Genomic DNA, 18,304 nt, shown 5'->3' with positions numbered 1-18,304 from the left:
AGATTTTAGGCACCAATACCAATTTTTTAGTCGCCATGATGAACTGGCGATGGGAATTAATCCAGCATTGATTTTAGCTAGTTAAAAATCTACTTTAATTATCTAAATTGCTGTTTTGATGTATTATTTCAATTAAAATTATGCTAACAGCACCAATTTACATCCTTTTTTAAATTTTTAAACACGTTTTTATGGGGGTGAACCATAGAAGGTTAATCATCTTACATGCAGTAAAAATTAGAAATATTTCTTACCAATCCTATCTCGATTTTTCGAACCGTTTCAGTAGTTCAGTAGGCAATTTCTCCAAAATCATCGACACTGAATCGTACAAATCTGTTACTAGAATCAATTCTTACATTCGAACTGAGGTCAATGCATTTCAGTACATTCATATCTAGATATCCGTATTTCTTACTCCACGAACATGTGCTTCATGACGCGCGCGCGCGCGATTTCTTTTCATATAATCTTACATCCTTTCTTAGAAATCTAAATACATAATCCTTATAAGGTTAAGAACTTTTACCCCCTCGCGTGTGGGGTTTCGCCATAGGGTAGTTGAACCCTAAGAAAATAATGAGGGGAGCGTGGCTCTTTCTATGTGTTATAATCTGTTTCAATATTACCGCTTTAAGGAAAACACGCAAATTCGGGAGGAAAAACGAACAATGGGTTCCTTTTGTTAAAAGGTGTCAGGAAAAATTGGCAAGGCGCGTGGCTCTCTGATGTACCTTTTTATATTCCATTTTTTTTTTAAAGCTTTCTCTCCTCCTTAGGTCGGCGACCTCCTTACGTGCGTACATACAGCCTGGTACGTACTTAATACAGTAGAGCCACGCGTCTAGGTTCATGAACTTTTTCCTACTGGAAGTTTTGGGTCAGTAGGATGGTTTCCAGATGCTTATTTTTTTTTTTCAGTGTCTGTTTCTTTTAAACACTGTCCCTCAATTATTTAGACCCGGGTTCAGTCACGCTTTGGTGACTGAACAGTCAGGCAGTATGCCTCTTAACAACCATCCGAACACGTAAGTACGGAATTTATATTCGTATCATACCAGTCTTGTGTTTTTTGATAATAAATCATTTTATTTAAGTTATTTGTTATCTTATTACTGGATAATTTCGATTATGTATTCTTATATATTAACCCTCTCATGCATGGGGGTCTCGTATATGGGATAAATGTCCTTTGATAATAATTATTCAGTCTAAATTAAGCGTTATTTTAGAATTTAATTCTCATCCTGGAATACCAAATTGGTTTTATAAACTATTTTTACCTTTTGGTACTATATCAAATACAGATACAGGGCCACAACAGGCAAAATGTCCAACGAGGTGGCCGGGAAAGAGATACCCATAACAAATATGGATGACATATATTCCTAACATGCTTCAATATTTTTTTAAAGAAATTAACGAAATATTTCATGCATGAGATGGTAATTGTGGATTTATTTTTGAAGTTTTTGTTGGTTTTATGAGGTCATTAAATATTTCATATAACGAAAAAAACCAAATTTTTATTTTATTTTAAATGTATTTTATTCAGTATTGAAATATGCAGTCGAACCTCACCAAGTGAATATGACTGAGATTAAAAGCATGATATCACTTATCCACCGAGGTTAAGTTCATTAAATTTATATTGAACTTGATTTGAAATTGATTAAATTAAATTGAAATTGATTATATTTAAATCGAATTTCATTAAATTTCAGTGGAATTTCATAAAATTTGAATTCATTAAATTGATGTGAAATTGCTTCTCTAAAATTGTTTGCAATTATTATAAAATTATATCAAGTATGACTTTTTTTACATACATATGTACATTTTCACTAAAAATATAAGCTTGTTTACATGTCTAATGCATGGATTAACACAATGGAAAGAAAAATTCATTCACAATTTAGAAAGTATATTTTACAGCATCCAGTTAGGCAGTTTTATCCCCCAAATCTGCATTCACTCATTCGATTTTTCTGTATCAACATATAAAAAGATTACTAGACAATAAAAATATTCCACTAATCCGGTTTATTTTCATCCGCAGTCCACTTACAGAGGTTCGGCTGTATTAATCGATATGGACTTGATTGCAATTTATCAATATGACATTTTTGAGCAAAAATTATAATTTTTATTATTCTTGTGCAGTCTTTCAAATTTTTATATACTACCGATAAGATTTTGAACTATAAATGATTGCCTATATATGCAAAAAAATGCATTTCCATACAAATTAAAATATTTTAAACATGCATTTTCATAAATGTATATTTGGTATTTTTAGAAATATTTTTCAGGAAGTTATGACTATAATTTGTTTCGAAAGAATATATAACATCTGGCATAACCATGGGTAAATTTTTTCCGATAAATCCATAAATTTTTAACCCTTCTTAAACAATAATAAAATCAAAAAGGATTAAAATCATATTAAAATTCCTTTTTATGAATATTTCTAGCATTTTTTGGTAAATAACGAGACATAATTTAAATTAATTCACAACTTTAAATATTCTTAGACAATAATGAAATTGAAAAATGTTTAAAATCATATTAAAATTCCTTTTTGTGAATATTTCTAGCATTTTTTGGTAAATTACGGTACAGATCTTGTAACATCAATACCGATCAGTTCGATATAATCAATATTTATAGCTTTTCTAAATGACATTTTATCTTCAAAAATCAAGAAAATAAATCATTTTAAAAATTTTAAAATTTAATGTTATTATTAAAGAAAACGAATTTTTTTTTCTGATCCAGCGCCATCCCGGTAAATCATTTCATATCCAGAATCCACTCGGGAAGACATTATTCAAAAATATCTAAAATATTTTAGCTTAAATTCACTTTAAAATTCAAGTTAGATTTACTTATTTACGCAAATAATTATTAAACTCACCTGTGGAATGTGAAAAACATCATCAAGAGTTCTTAAAATTTCGTCGATATATTTTTTTTTTCTTTAAAAAAAGTGAAAAGTGAAATTGACGCAAAAAAACACGCTCATTAAATTCGTGACGTCACGGAGTCGTATGTACGTCGGTGCTGCCATCTATCGATAGCTCACAAAAAGGTACCGCCCTCCACCGATTTTTTATCTCGCATAATTTTCTCTCGCGTGGCTATTTGATAGTATTCCTCTCCACGAAAAGTTTACCTTTTTCGCAGTGAAATTTGTGTACTTTTTTTGGTCATTAAATCACGTTTTTAATATATATAGATAGGTGTGTCGTAACCGATGCAATCTGAGCTAATGTACTTCTAATGATGCAATCGATTACATCTCAATTCCGGCACGAAATATAACCTTAATGGAAGCTTAATGGCGTTTATAATGTCGCTAAATGTATTTCCAGTTAGACCTAATGGTTCTTACCTAACTAATATGTACTCTAGACGTTTTTTTCCTCTTCCTAGACATGAAATAATTCAATCCGATGTTATATTTCGAGCATGATCAATGGCAATTACTATAATTACTTCATGTTTTATTGCCGCAATAATCAGCATATCCTACATTTTTGAAACATTGATAAATGCATTCGTAAAATGATCGATTATTTTTTATATTTTCTGCAATTGACCGATTAAGTATTGTTGATAAACATGAATACTCTTTCTGCTTCAATGAAAGTCAGTAATTATCACTTTGATTAATTACTGATAATTATTTCCTGAAATGAAGTTTGAGATTGTAATATATATCTTAATGATTTGATAGAAAGTATTATCTGTTATGTTAGTTTAAAGTCTAAAATATGTCATCAGTAACCATGAAAATTTTTGTTTACTATTTCATGTTCGCTTTAAATAATTACCAACAGTTTTGGACCAATTACGATAATTAACTGTGTTTATTTTATTTCCACAATAATTAAATTAATGTCAGTAATTATCACTTTGAGTAATTACTAATAATTATTTCTCGAAATTAAGTTTGACATCGTAAAATATTTTATAATTATTGTATAGAAAAGTATTATCTATTATATTAAAATCTAAAATCTGTTAACAGTAACTATGAATTTTTTTGTTCATTATTTCTTATCACCTTTAAATAATTACTATTATTTTCGAATCATTTGTTGATTGTTACTTCATGTGTTTTAGTTCCGCAACAATTAGCATATCATATTTTAAAATATTTCTGAATGCATTCGCACAATCATCAACCATTTTACATTATTCTGTGTGACTGACATAAATAGTGATAAATATTGCTAATAGAAAATAATTCTTTTCTACTTCAATTAAGAGTTTGAGTAATTACTAATAACTGTTATTATTGAAATGAATTTTAAGATCGTAAGATATTTCCGAAAAAAAATTATTATCTATTATGTGAGTATAATGTGTCTTAAATATATTATCAATCACCATAAACATTTTTTGCTTAATAGTTATATTCCGGTTAAATATTTATCATGTTTGAATCGGTTACTGATGATTATTTCCCACATAATTTTTTTGAAATTTTTAGATATATTCCGAATTAAAAAAAAATTATTATATGATGATTTCAAATCTAAATAATTGAAAAATATAAACATAAATCGTTAAATACGATTTAGCTGTTTTTGTAATTATTTTTGTAAATTATTTTTTCAAACATTAATAATTTTTCAATCAAACGACGTATAAGTTTATGAATTTTTTTTTCAAATTCAAGAAGAAAAGATATTTATAGAATGATTTTTTGATTGAAATTTTACATTTTATTGATTTTTGAGTGAAACATTGGAATAAAAGTAAAAATAAATGAAAATTGAATAAAAGTAAAAATAAATGAAAATTGAATAAAAGTAAAAATAAATGAAAATTGAATAAAAGTAAAAATAAATGAAAATTGAATAAAAGTAAAAATAAATGAAAATTGAATAAAAGTAAAAATAAATGAAAATTGAATAAAAGTAAAAATAAATGAAAATTGAATAAAAGTAAAAATAAATGAAAATTGAATAAAAAATTTATGATCTTGAAGTATTAATAGAATTTTTAAAGTGAAAATAGGTTAAATAATTAGATAGTAAACAATAGTTATAATTGTTATACATAATTAACATGCATGTGGCTACGGCACATTATACAGGGATGCAATTAAATCCCTGATTGATTTTTGATTATGACTTTTGTGTTATAGCGATACTGTATTTGAATAATAGCAAAAAGAAAGCTTCGGCCTACTGCTTCATTTAATATGAGATTTTGTACTTTTTCACGCAAAACATCATATAAAACAGTGTTTCTCAACCATTTTCACCCACGACTCTTTTTGGACCATATTTTCCTCTTGTAGCCCCATCTCAACCGGGGCCCTCCAAATCCAGGAGCGACACCCTTTTTCACTAATTAAATTGATTACTATGTAAATTTTAACTTACAAAATTGCTTTAAATAAGGTAGATCTTTGTAACCCGGAGAAAGATACCCTTCGGCATCCGTCTAAAGAGGGTTCCAGATAATTTTATTGGAATCTAAAATTAATTTATTTTTTCCCAAGGCTCAACTTCACTTAAATGCTTCGCATCTGTTTTTTTCACCGACCTCTGAGGCCCCTAAATCACTGAATTTTCACCATTGTCCCCCTTAAAATATCCCAGTCTCTCAATGAGGTCATACCGCTCACTGTAGAAAGAACCACACCTATAGAAAATATTCTAAATACTGAATTTTTATTCTCTAAAAAATACATTCACATTGAAAACATTCAGTGTTGGACAATACAACAGAAACAATTAAGACAATATAACGAATATAAAACCTAAATTACAAAAAAAAAAAATCTATAATAATATAATTTATATAATTTCAAATTTTCCAGTAAAAAAAAAAAATTTTTTTTTCAGTATTATACCCATTTATATATCGAAAAAAAAAAAATGAAAAACCATTGTGCTCATCAGACTCGAATGGAAAGGAGGCAAGGTATAAGACATAGAAAGAGAGAAAGAGAGGAATAAAAATTGCTGTCAAAATCAGGGAAACTTGAGGGAACTTAAGCAAAAAAGACAAAAAAAAAAAAAAAAATTAGAGGAAAGAGAGGCAAAGTTAGAGGAGAAAGAGGAGGGTAAAGGATATTTAGGGAGAATAAGACTGCGAAGCACGTCTCGTAGTCCGTTTAATTCGACGTCGAAAAATCTGGCGCGAACCATTGATTTTTCTTTTTGTACTTTTTCCTATTTTTTGTCATTTCCACCCCCTTTTTCCCATCCCCGTATATATATATATATATAAGTCCTTCCATAGCCCCCCTGTATTTCTAAAACTCCGCCCCATCGGTTGATATCTCTGAGACATTTGCAACGCAAGGTTGCATTTCAAGCTTTTCCAATGCGCAATTTCTATGTTGTTTTTTTTTTTTTCATTATTATTTTTTTCTCTTCAATTCTTTCCTCTTTTCCCTATTTTTCATTTTTTTTTTCCCGTATTCTTAGAAGGATTATTGCTCTCTCTCTCTCTCTCTCCGTCGCAAGAGAAAAATAAGAAAAAACTAAAAAGATATTGAGGGCGAAAAACTTTGTAGCTGCAAGGAATGGATAAAGCTTAAAGACAAGAATGCGTTATACGTTCGAAGTAAAATTTTGCTCGATATATTTTTATAACGGCTCGTGTAAAACTTATTTTACTTTATTTTTTTTTATTTTATTTTACAGGGCATCTTTCCCTATTTCTCCTGGTTTTTTTTTCCCCGGACGTGATTACTTTTTTTTTTGTCCTGTTTTTATTTATTTATTTATTATTATTATTATTGCTTTTATTTATTTTTTTCTACTGTTCACCTCCCGCGTTTTCCGTATCCCAAGAAAACGTCTCTTCCATTGCGATTCGTCCTATTTTCTTATTTGTTTGTTTGTTTGTTGCTGTGTGTTGTTTTTATTTTCCAAGTTTTTCTAATTTATTGTTCCGAAGCAAAACTGGACTTCTCCCAGGATCTTAGATCCCTTTTGACTCTGATCAAGATAAAGATCATGTTATAGCTAACCCAGAAGCAAGTGTTCCTTTATTCTTACTTTTTGAAACAAAAGTTCTATGAATTAAACGTTCCCATTTTTATTTTCTTTATTTTTTTCCCCTTGATTCCGTTTATTTCTTTCTGTTACGATTGTGATTGAGATTGGAATGTTACTAAAAACGTTTAAGACGATTTTTTTTTTCAGCTATATCGGCGAAAAAACAGTTTCAATAGTACTTTTCAGGGTTTTTTCCTAAAAGTTTAAGCAGTGAAATCTTGGTTATCGATATTATAATCAAGCACATATTTAGTTCCAATGATTTATCGATATTATAATTATATATACGTAATATGTTTTTTGGTAGTATATAGTTTTAGATATCTTTTCAGAATCTGATACGTGTTCGATTGTATCAATTTATGATCGGGAATGTGTATATGAAAACGTTATTTTTAACGAATCCCATTCGATCACTACAATCTTGAGAAATTTTTAAGACATGGAATTTTGATTTACATTATAAATATTAAAGATTATGTCATAGCTAACCCAGAAGCAAGTGTTCCTTTTTCATACTTTTGAAACAAAAGTTCTATGAATTAAAAGTTCCCAAGGGAACACATTTTCTAGACATTATACTGCGGTGAACTCGGACAGAAAATTCACATTGTCTCCGCTGGGACTCGGCCCCAGGCCCTCTTGCATACCTGGCTTCGAGTTCCGGCGGAGACAAGATGACTTTTCTTTCCGAGTTCACCTCGGCATAATATTCAGAAAATATCTGTTTCCTTGATATCTTGGGCTGAGAAAAAGCCGTCTATCTCTCTCTCTCTCTCTCTCTCTCCAAACGTTCCCATTTAGAGTTCGTTTATTTTCCTTGATTTCATTTGTTTCTTTCTGTTACGATTATGATTGAGATTGAGATGTTACTACAAACTGTGGTTACTACTCCACATGACTACATAATTCAGTCGAAATTATTATACATTAATATATATTTAAAAAAATAGGACTTATTTAATATCTCCTGTTCGTAGTAGTTGAATGCAACAAAAATCATTTTTCACAGTATACCATAAAATTTATTTCCCTTCAATTTAATACCGTAATGACCTTAATTAATTCTAATCTGATAATTTAATATATAATACCTTAACATAAAATTAAATTTAATATTCATTAAATCATCTGGCGAAATTGACCCTATGAGATTTTTGATAAAACAGGGCTTAAAATAATGTTAAATACAAATTTTTAAAATTAAGGCTCATTTAGCTCAACGTTATCAAACATTCAGAAATTTCAACATCAGTAATTACGTTAATACAAATTAATTATAATTCATTTATTTATACAATATTGGTGTCGATGCCTAACATTAAAATAATACGCGAATAGTACATACATATAGATGAAAATAATAGATGAAAAATAATACATATAGATGAAAATTCCATTCAACACGCACATAAATATCATAAAAAAAAAATCAAAATTTAACACAGATTTTCAATTTAACTCAATGTCATTCTAGACGTGACTAATCCTTGATTTAGTTATAAAAATAAAATTATTCTACATTTTTCCTTATAAATAGAAAACTAAATAAGAAATGGAAAAACGAAATTTCATTTGTCAAGTGCTATATAAGGAAATTTATTTTTATTTTTAGACTGCATAAAAGTATTTGACTATGTAGAGTAATTTAACATTCCATTTTGAATCATGTTACAGTAGATGAAAAAGTTTTAAAACTTTTTTTCCTTCAAATAAGACTACTAACTTTGAAACTTTTTAATCATACCGACCCTCCAAAAAAAAAAACCACATATATATAATATATATAAAGAAATCTAGGAAAAAGAAATTTAATTTTCCACCGTCTCTGGTTTTTGCTTTATATTGAGAGCGGAAAAAAAAAAGTAAAATAAAATTTTATCTTATTTTTTACCTCTTTTTGGAAAATTGGAAGGAAGATGAAAGACGTTATTTAAAGGAGAGAGAGAAAGAGTACCCAACGTTGCCATTCCTAGAAAAGGAAATTTCATTAAAAAGAAGTAGTAGTAGTAGTCGTCGTGGGTTTGGAGATGTAGTAGTCGTGGAAGGAGAAGGAGAGAGCGCGTCTCCTTCTTTATACTAAAGGGAGATTTCTCTATTTCTTTGGTCGCCCCCCAGATGTCGCAGTCCATCGATTGGACAGTAATTGTTCTTCTTCTTCTTGGAGTGCCTCCTAAGATTAGAGGAACATGCAAAATAAGGTTTAGGACGTGGGGGGACGGCGGCTCGTTGGGGGGGGAGGAGATAAGAAAAATTTCCCATTTTTTGTGGGGGGGGCCCCCTTCTTCCCCATACCCCTTTCTACCCATTCTAGATAATGGAGGGTATAAGAGGGACCATTAAGGTTTGGACCAGCGGGGTCTTATTCCTTTTTTTTTTTCTTGTATGTATGAGTTCCGTATGCCTTACCTTCCAGCTCCACGATTCGTTTTTCTTTATGGAACTTTCGGGTTTTCCATTTTAGCCCCAAAGGCAAAATTTTATCTGGGAATATATATATATATATATATTTCTCCTCTCTCTTTCCTCTTCTTTAATATATATATAGATCATAAAGAGAACTTTATCATAAGCGTTCTTTTGCATAGGTTATCATAGGTCCCCTTATTTTATTTGGTTCTTTTACTTTAGAAAGTCTTGTAGAGAGAGATTGAAGCAAATTGAAAGGGTACCGGGTTCTAGTATGTACCTCGAGGAGTAACGGGACTGGGTACTTTAGTTTTGTACTTAATCCTTGAACTTTATATATTATGATGGGGGGGGGTGTATTTTTTTCTATACTTATTTTTATATATTGAGTAAATTCCAAGGGGAAGTTTATTCAATCATTACATATCTTCAATCAAATATTGGTAATTGTTCTGAATTATTATATTATCGTCGGATTTCATGGCAATCGTTATGATGTGAATTGAAGAATTTTGTGAGTTAATTAGTGTTTATAAATACTAAATCTTGTTTAAATTTTAGTTGAGTATCTTTTAAATGAGAATTTCACCCGCTAATTAACAACTGTCTTAAGATGATTGCTTATGACGAATAGATAGTCGTCAAACTACACGGGCAGTTCGGCTGTATACGAGTATATATTTTTAATTTTTGTGAAGTCACTCATCAGCAGTAACGTCAACTGATCCTTTGGGTTGTTAAATTTTTATTATTTATTATCATTTTTGAGTGACTGAATATTGATGAGTGTTGAAATGAATATTCCCACAAAGTCCCCCAAGTCATCGAATGTCTTAGAAAAAATATAAAATTTATGATAATCAATCTATTTTTTAACAAAACTAATTAAAACCGTGTTTTCGATGAAATGTGTGTTGTTTTTGTGATTTTTGTAGAGTCTTGAATAACCCTCAAACGGAAAGTCTGTTGAAAAGTACTTTGAAAAAACTCAGGCCTCATTATATATATTCAGAAGTGCAACTGAATTAGAGGAAGATTTTGTGCATATGATTAAAAAAAACGTGCTGTGGTACCAAAAATATGTGTAAAAATGATGATTAATCACAAAAATTGTGAGGATGTGTATGTATTTGGGACCAACATACCATTAATACATTTTTCTTTCTTTCATTCTCTTTATTACAAGCAATTAGTTCTCCATCGTAAAATTCCATGTCTGATAAGACCCCGTGTGAAAAATTCACATTGTTATATAAAACTTCCATAATTTCTGGAGGAAACGCCGCACTCACGTAAACAGCATGACATTTCTTACAGAAATTAAATTATCGTTTCGCGGATGGTGGTCAATTGAAGTCTGTACCCCTTGCGCGGGGCAATTTCCCTATGAATATGGTTGTTGTTATAGTTTAGTTCTGTTCTTGAGAAAATGAAAATAAAATAGAAATAAAATAAACACACACACACACACAATCAGCATATATATATATATCTTGAGACAATAAACTATCCATCGTTGACTAAACAAAATTACGAGCAAGTAGTCGGACCTTGAGAACATTTTTCATTACTGCATGATTTAACGCGGCAGTACGCACGTGTCTCCACCATCACCACCGCATTCCTTAAAAAATGAACTCTTCTTCTAAACCCATGCACGTGAGAGCTTCTTAGTTTCTTCAGTAACCGAGTTTAAATCCAGTCTTCATAAAACTGCTGAAAACCAGTGAGATTTTGTCGTAAAGTTTTCATGAGGGAAACGATTACGAATAGATATGTTTCGCGTGATTTTCAGAATCTGGCTAGAAAGGTTGGTTCAGAACCTATTACTGGTCCGTATAAAGACAAAACATGGTGGTAAAAGGCCATTTTGGTCGCCAAAAGTTGTGCAGAGGAAGAAATTACCTAAGGCAACGTAACGTAAGTGATGCAGTATTTATCAATCACCATGGCACTAATTCGCAGTTCAGAATATGAGATCGCTCACATCTACGTCAGTCGTCAGTAATATTGATCAAACCAAGTGACTTTTGCTCGTAGATAGAATTATAAGTAAAGTCTCATAATTGGTTGGCATAAAACCATCGACTCGACTGAAAACCTTGAAGAGTTTTTTCTTAAAACAATTCAGTGACGTTGATTTATACTGATTTTTGATAGATTCATCTTCATATAATCCTTTCAGACCGTGCATGCACAAATGTGGTGTTTGAGTTTTCTCACTGTATAAATTTTTTTTAAACTCTGGGAGTTATGCCCTGACTTAATGGATTGTGTATGTTCTGAGTTAAAAATATGGTTAACATGAATTATGGGGGCTTCCATCAGAGGGCAATACTTGGAGTTGAATTTTCAGGGGTTTTTTAAGATGGCTTCCAGAAGAAAGTGCGTCCGAGAAAAATGTGTTTTATTACATAAAATTTATCATAAAATTTTGGAAAAATTTTATGTGAATATGAATATACCCTTTATCTCTCTCCTGTTGGCTGAACAAATTTGAGCAAAGTGAATTATTTCTTTAAAAATTGAAAATTTGAAAAAAAAGAATTTGCTGACATTTATGTTGTTAAGGCATCCGACCATATTTCTTAGCACTTTTCTATAAAATGCTACTGTAGTGAACTTTAATAACACTTTTTGATAAAAAAAATGTTTCAAAATAGTGAAAACAGTAATATAATTTTAAACTAGCTATGTATTTTTTCTATGAAATAGTCGTTTTATGTCAAATTTTAAGGAAAATTCATGTAACATTCGTAACACGATTTAAAAAAATTCTGAAAATGAAATGTTTTATTTTTTGTTTCACGGTAGATTTAGCTAGTCACAATGCAGGTTTGATACTGAAATTCAAGAAATTGTATGTTATATGTTTATAAGTTATACTCAAATCTGTTGATGTGAGAGTAAAATTTTTGATAAACTTTAGATATTGATTCACAACCTTCAAATTATCATATTGAAATTTTGTAATGATACAATCAATGTATATTTGGAAACCATATTTCAAACTCAAGTAAAAGGTAAAAAATAGCATTCTCTTTGTAAAACATGTGCAACGTTTTTATTCACAATTAACTTAATGTAAAAACGCAACACTAAAGTAAACATAACTTCGCCTCCAAGTGTCACAAACAATAAGAGTCATTGTGTGTTTTGGAATTACAAAAAATTGGGTTTTCATAAAAATTCAAAATTAAAAAAATTGATACTTTCTTCCAAAATGACGTTTTCAACATAGCCGGACACCTTAATAGATTTTTTTGAGTATCAAAATGTAAAAAAAGAAAAATTTTCAAGTATATCTTGAAAATTCCAAAAAATTAATGCTCGTGTCTGAAAGGGATATGGATTTTCATACAGAACACAGTATAATTAAACACAATATAGAACTTCATAGTAGAATACAACAAAGCACGTGCCCAATCAACTCCATTACCGAAAGATATCCAACAGTACAACCATCATCTTCTAAGGCATACATGCTCATCTTATGTCCCGCGGGCTAAATGTGACCCTCGGGGTCATCTGATAAGGCCCGTGACCTAAAACCTAAATTTGTAAAAATGAACTTGGCGGTATATTATCAAATCACTCAACTGGCCCACGACACACTCTCGCTTAAATTAAGTGATCTGCGGCACATTTACAAATCAATTAAGTGGTTGGCGGCGCACTCACTTCAATTAAATGGCCCGTGCCACATTACCAGATCATTTGACTGACCCGCAGCAATTCTCATTTCAATTAGTCATTGATCATTTTTGTCGCATCACGGTCATTTTCTTCACACGAGGGCTAATTAGATCGGGACCCACAATTTATTGCTGATTTCGCGAACACGGCTACCTTTTCTATACTCACTGAGAGGTTGGTGCACTGACCCCTCTGTGTGGGACTCCATGTGGTAGCATTTTTTTTCTGTGGTCACGTCGCCGTTTCTGTTGTACCCCTGTGTCAGGAAAGTTTCTGACAAGGACGAACCAGGTATCGAACTCGCAACACCTCTAAACATTCTTTGGTACTTTAGGCGAGTATCTTATCGACCTAGGCTACCGCACCCAACTTCAATTCAGTTGTCCGTGGTGCATTTTCAGACCACTCAATCGTCGTGAGGTACGCCTACACTTACAGATCATTCAAGTGTCCCGCGGCACTTACCCACTCAAATTAACTGGTCCACGGCACATTCTAACTTAAAATAAGTGGCAATGGCACTGTTGCAGATCACTTAAGCAGCCCGCGGCACATTTATGAATCGATTAAGCAGCCAGCGGCACATTTCCATAACCCTTAATTGGCCCGCGAACCTTTCTCAAACCAATGAAAAAGGCCCGCACCCTTGCTCTAAGCTCTACGAAAATCATATATCCGCGTTTTTTCAAGTGGTTTTTCCTTTTTTTTCCCACAGACCACGAATGACTTCGATGTCTAGGTTAAAGCAGCTCTATCCATCAAAAAAAAAAAAAAGAAAAAAAAAAATATTTTTTTTTTTATCCTTCATTCCTGAAGAAGTGAAACGCATATGCCAAGGCACATGTAAATCAGACCAGGCTGGTACTCTATCAAACTGAAACGCACACTGACAGGACATCTTGTTTAACTTGACTGGAGAAAAGGTTTTGGAAAATGGAAGACTTTTTTATCGTTTGAATCCACTCGCCATTGTGGGAGAAGTATTGAAGATTTGTGGTTTTTTTCTTTTTTTTTTGGGGGGTATCTCTCTTTTTTCATGTTCTTTATCCTTTTCTTAGCGGTTTCTACGAATATATTCTCTCCTATATGGTACAGGGTATTTCAAAATTCGCGAAAAATTATAGTTTATGAATTTTTTTTTTTCAAATGAATATGGACTATTTAACGGAAAATATTAGATTAAGGAAAATATCAGATTAATCCGACTACGTTCGAGAGCACTTTTTTATAAAATGGTACTGGAGTGAACTTTAATACGTTTTTTTTTTGATGGAAAGTGTCTCGAAATAGAGGAAACAGTAACAAATTTTGGTCTACCTATGCCATTTTCTATGAAAAAGTCATTTTTATGTCAAATTTTAGGCAGAAATTCACGTATTATTCGAAACACGATTGCAAAAACTTTTGTTGATGAAATGTGTGTTTTGTGATTTTTAACAGTACATTTAGCTAGAGATGTTGTAGGTTATGAACAAAAAATTTAAGGATTGCGTGGTATGCTCATATGTTACACCCAAATACGTTAATGTAAATCTGAATTTTTTGAAATTTCATCCTATATTTCGTCTACAACACACTGTGATTCAAAAAAAACATATGTGATAGACCTTAGATTTTGATTCATAACCTTAACAATATATCAAAATATCATGGTAAAACTTCGTAGTGATATAATGAATAGATTTTTAGAAATTATGTCACAAACTCCAGTGAAATGTCAAAAACATCATTCTTCGTGAAACACGTTTAAAATTTTTATTCACGGATTACTTGTATGTGCAAACGCAACACGAAAGTGGACGTAACTTCGGTTCTGAGCGGCATATAAACAAAACAAGGCCTGTTTTGTAATCACAAAGAATAGGGCTTTCGTAAAAAAAAATCGGTACTTTCTTCCAAAATGACATTTTCAACGTAGTGGGATACCTTAAGGGAAAGTGCTCATGTACCGTCTTCCCTCTACGCAAAATCGTTAAATCTGAAAATTTGTTTAGAGTTTAAAATAATTTAAAAACTTATTTAAGTAGTTCAACTCTATACCTAATAGTGCTGCAAGTGTGAATGTACTAAGTAATTTTTTTCTTACCAAAAAACGAATAATCAAAACAACGCAAATTTTGGATTTTCATCAGAGTTGTCCTAATTCCGTCCCGTCCCCCTCTTTCCAGTTATTATCTACACATCTACTTTAGTTACTTATATTTATTAGTTATATTATATACAGGGTGCATAGCAAACAGGTATGGCATTTTAGTGGTCAACCGTTGATCTTACTGAGGTAAGATCGTGTAATACTCAGATATGTCATTTTTTTTTTTCCGTCATTCATGGGCGGTATAGTTATTAAAATAAAACAATTAATTTTTATTCATTCTCCGTGTATCCGAAAACTCAATTGGGAATTTGTTGTCCCGTCTCTTTTGATGAAAACAAAAAAACTAAAAATGTTTCTAAGTGCAATATTCAATGATATATTCGTATTCGAAAATGGAGGAAATTTAGGGAAAAAAACGACGTTAAATGCGGGTAAAACGGTTCTTCCCATTTAGAGCTGTCTTTGTAATAAGGCATAATTTTGTCGCGGAATAATTACAAATCACCTTGAGTAATTTGTAGTTATACCGCGAGATACACGTAAACGATCTGGGAATATTCCACAGGCCAGTCGTTAGGTCACATGAGTCAGTAGTCACATTCCTTTCACAAAATTAGGTTTGAAGTCATGGGCCACATCAGATGACTTCGAGGGCCACATTTGGCCCTCAAAGTTACAATTTCCTTAAGAAAGTGAAGAAAAAAAAATTTTTCGAGCAGTGTTATCAGCTATAAAGTGAAACTTTTTCAATGATAACGTTAAAAAAAAAATTTTAGTCATTTTCGATATTTTTGAATTTTCTCTCATTCGCGTAGGTATTTTAATATATTATCCATTCCCCCCCAAAAAAAATTTATATGAATAATATCGAAAGTTTTTTCATATAAGTTATCACACTTGCCGTCTCTCTTACGGTTATCATACATTTTATATATACCCAAGTCGTTCGGTTCAGAACAGCCTGAAATTATCGTCACATTCTCCACAAGAAAGTTTTTACAAAATGGCACCACGGGTTACAACTTATACTGCCAATTTTTTCCAATTTTTTTTTTATATTTTATTTCTTACGCCATTTCTAAAAACTTTCTCTTCCGATCTCAATACTCTTTCACACGCGTACTAGGTTTTAAAAAAAAAAAAAAAAAAAAAATTAGGGTCTTTATAGCAATATATTTTAACATAAATTTTGCTATTGGCCCCTGCCTATTCTTTCTTTTGTGTATATGTGTGTGCCGGAGACAGGCATTTCGATAAAGGCACAACGAAGTGCTTTGGAAACGGCTAGTATATTGACAATTTAAGGGGAATAAAAACGGGATCTTAACACGACTGGAATGTGGTGATAAATTTCGATACATTGACTATATGTCATCTCTTTTGTGAAAACGCTTTTTATTTATTTTTTATTTTGAGTTATTTTTCATATTTTTTGAAATTTTGTTTTTCGTTTGAATACATTTTTAGTTTCGTTTTGACGTTTTTTTTTTTTTACTATAAAAAAAAGAGGATGTTCTAAACAATGTGTTTTCCAGCTATTTTCTATCGAAATAAATGAGGTATGAAACAGCATAAACAGTGTAACGATGAGATATTGTTTCAGATACTGAAAATGCAGGGGAGGGGGGGGGGAGAATAATAATAATAACAATAATAATAACAAAAGTAAACAATACAATACTTCTCTTTAACGAAGTACATACGCTATCTCGTATTTGTTTACTCTCGATAGCGTTTCTCGGTAGGAAAAAAAAAAATTTGCTGTCGAAATAACGAAATATTTTCTTCTCTCGTTTTTATTTTACCTTTGGGAGAAAAAAGTTGTTTTTTTCCGAAAAATGCCGTTTTTTTTTTGGTTTTTTTTTTTGGAAAGTTATTTATTTATATCTCTCTCTGCAAATAAGCAATGAACACCAACTACAATTCATTGGACCTTTCAAAGCTTATGATATCGTTTGTTTCTTTCTCTTAGAACGATTTCTAGTGTTATTTCTTCAAAAACTGAATAAGAAAATTTTCTATTCATGATTCTTTTCTCTATATATAAGTACCGTTATTTTCTTTTACGATATATATTCGTCGGAATATCAATCATTATGGGTATCGTGTTGAGAAATATTTGTTTTGTCCTCCTTCAAGGGGATAAATACATATTGAGAGGAAGTAAATAAATTAATATAGTTTCGGAGTGCGTTTTGTGTAGTTTATTTATGGACGGTTATATCTAGCAACACCTAGCAGTGTGTTGTCAAAAGTTTTGACCACCTGGACGCTTGTATTAAAATCAATTACTGACTATATGTTTTATTTAGAATAAAATTGTTTTGCTTACAAGACAAATTTAGTACACATTATAGTAAGGCAATCGCTGTCAGCTTCTAAATGTTTAAACAGCTTGAATATGAGCTATTTCTTGGGCGCTTCAAGTTCGTAAGTCGAATACTTGCTTGAAGGTTGACGTATTTTTCACGAATCTGCTCGTAACACATCAATTAATCGCAAGTCGAACCACTCGTAATTTAATTTTTATAAAACGAGGTTATCATTAAATTCCTATAAATGACACTATTAACGGATTCATTTTTTGTAATCGTTGTTTTCACGTTAGTATTAATTTTAATGATTTCTTAAGATAGAATTTTTGTGTGATTTGAAAGTGCTTGGTAGTTATATTAATTATCCGTTTTGATAACTATTTTCCCTTTCCGTCTATTCAATAGTATAGTTCTAAAAATTACTGGCGTCAATAGTTTTGGTGCAGTACAAATTTAAGTGCAGTGCAGGTTAGATAGGTTTCCATATCAATGTTTTTCGGTTGAAAGAAATAAAAAATAAACTTGAGATATATTAGCTATAAATCCCGTTTTGGAGAATATGAGTACTGTGAATTTTCATTGCGTTGTTTAAAATTCCCATATAAAGATCGATTTCAAATACTTATATCTTGGTCAGAGCTCCTCTAATCAAGGAAGGGTTTCGTCTAGAGCTAATGGATAATCTCATTTGACCATCAAGTTAGTTGCCCATCTAATATCCGTAATACAACGCAGCAAAAAAAATACGGTTAATATTGATT

The 18,304-nt window shown here is 31.1% G+C and overlaps 1 protein-coding gene across 1 annotated transcript in view; it reads left to right on the top strand.

The window, feature by feature from the left end:
• The first annotated feature begins 986 nt into the window (after window positions 1-986).
• LOC149072420 (uncharacterized) overlaps window positions 987-18,304 on the top strand; it is an 88,635-nt gene continuing 71,317 nt past the window's right edge. The window contains exon 1 of the mRNA XM_089246526.1: window positions 987-1,028. The gene's annotated coding sequence lies outside the window, so the exon portion shown is untranslated. The remainder of the gene's footprint in view (window positions 1,029-18,304) is intronic.

The sequence above is a fragment of the Pholcus phalangioides genome, unplaced genomic scaffold (assembly GCF_987345545.1).
Source record: "Pholcus phalangioides strain wild (caught in Gottingen) unplaced genomic scaffold, Ppha-v1.0 ptg000017l_1, whole genome shotgun sequence".
In the NCBI taxonomy this organism is placed as follows: Eukaryota; Metazoa; Arthropoda; class Arachnida; order Araneae; family Pholcidae; genus Pholcus; species Pholcus phalangioides.
Note: the sequence above shows the minus strand (reverse complement) of the source record. Positions and strands in the feature narration are given on the sequence as shown.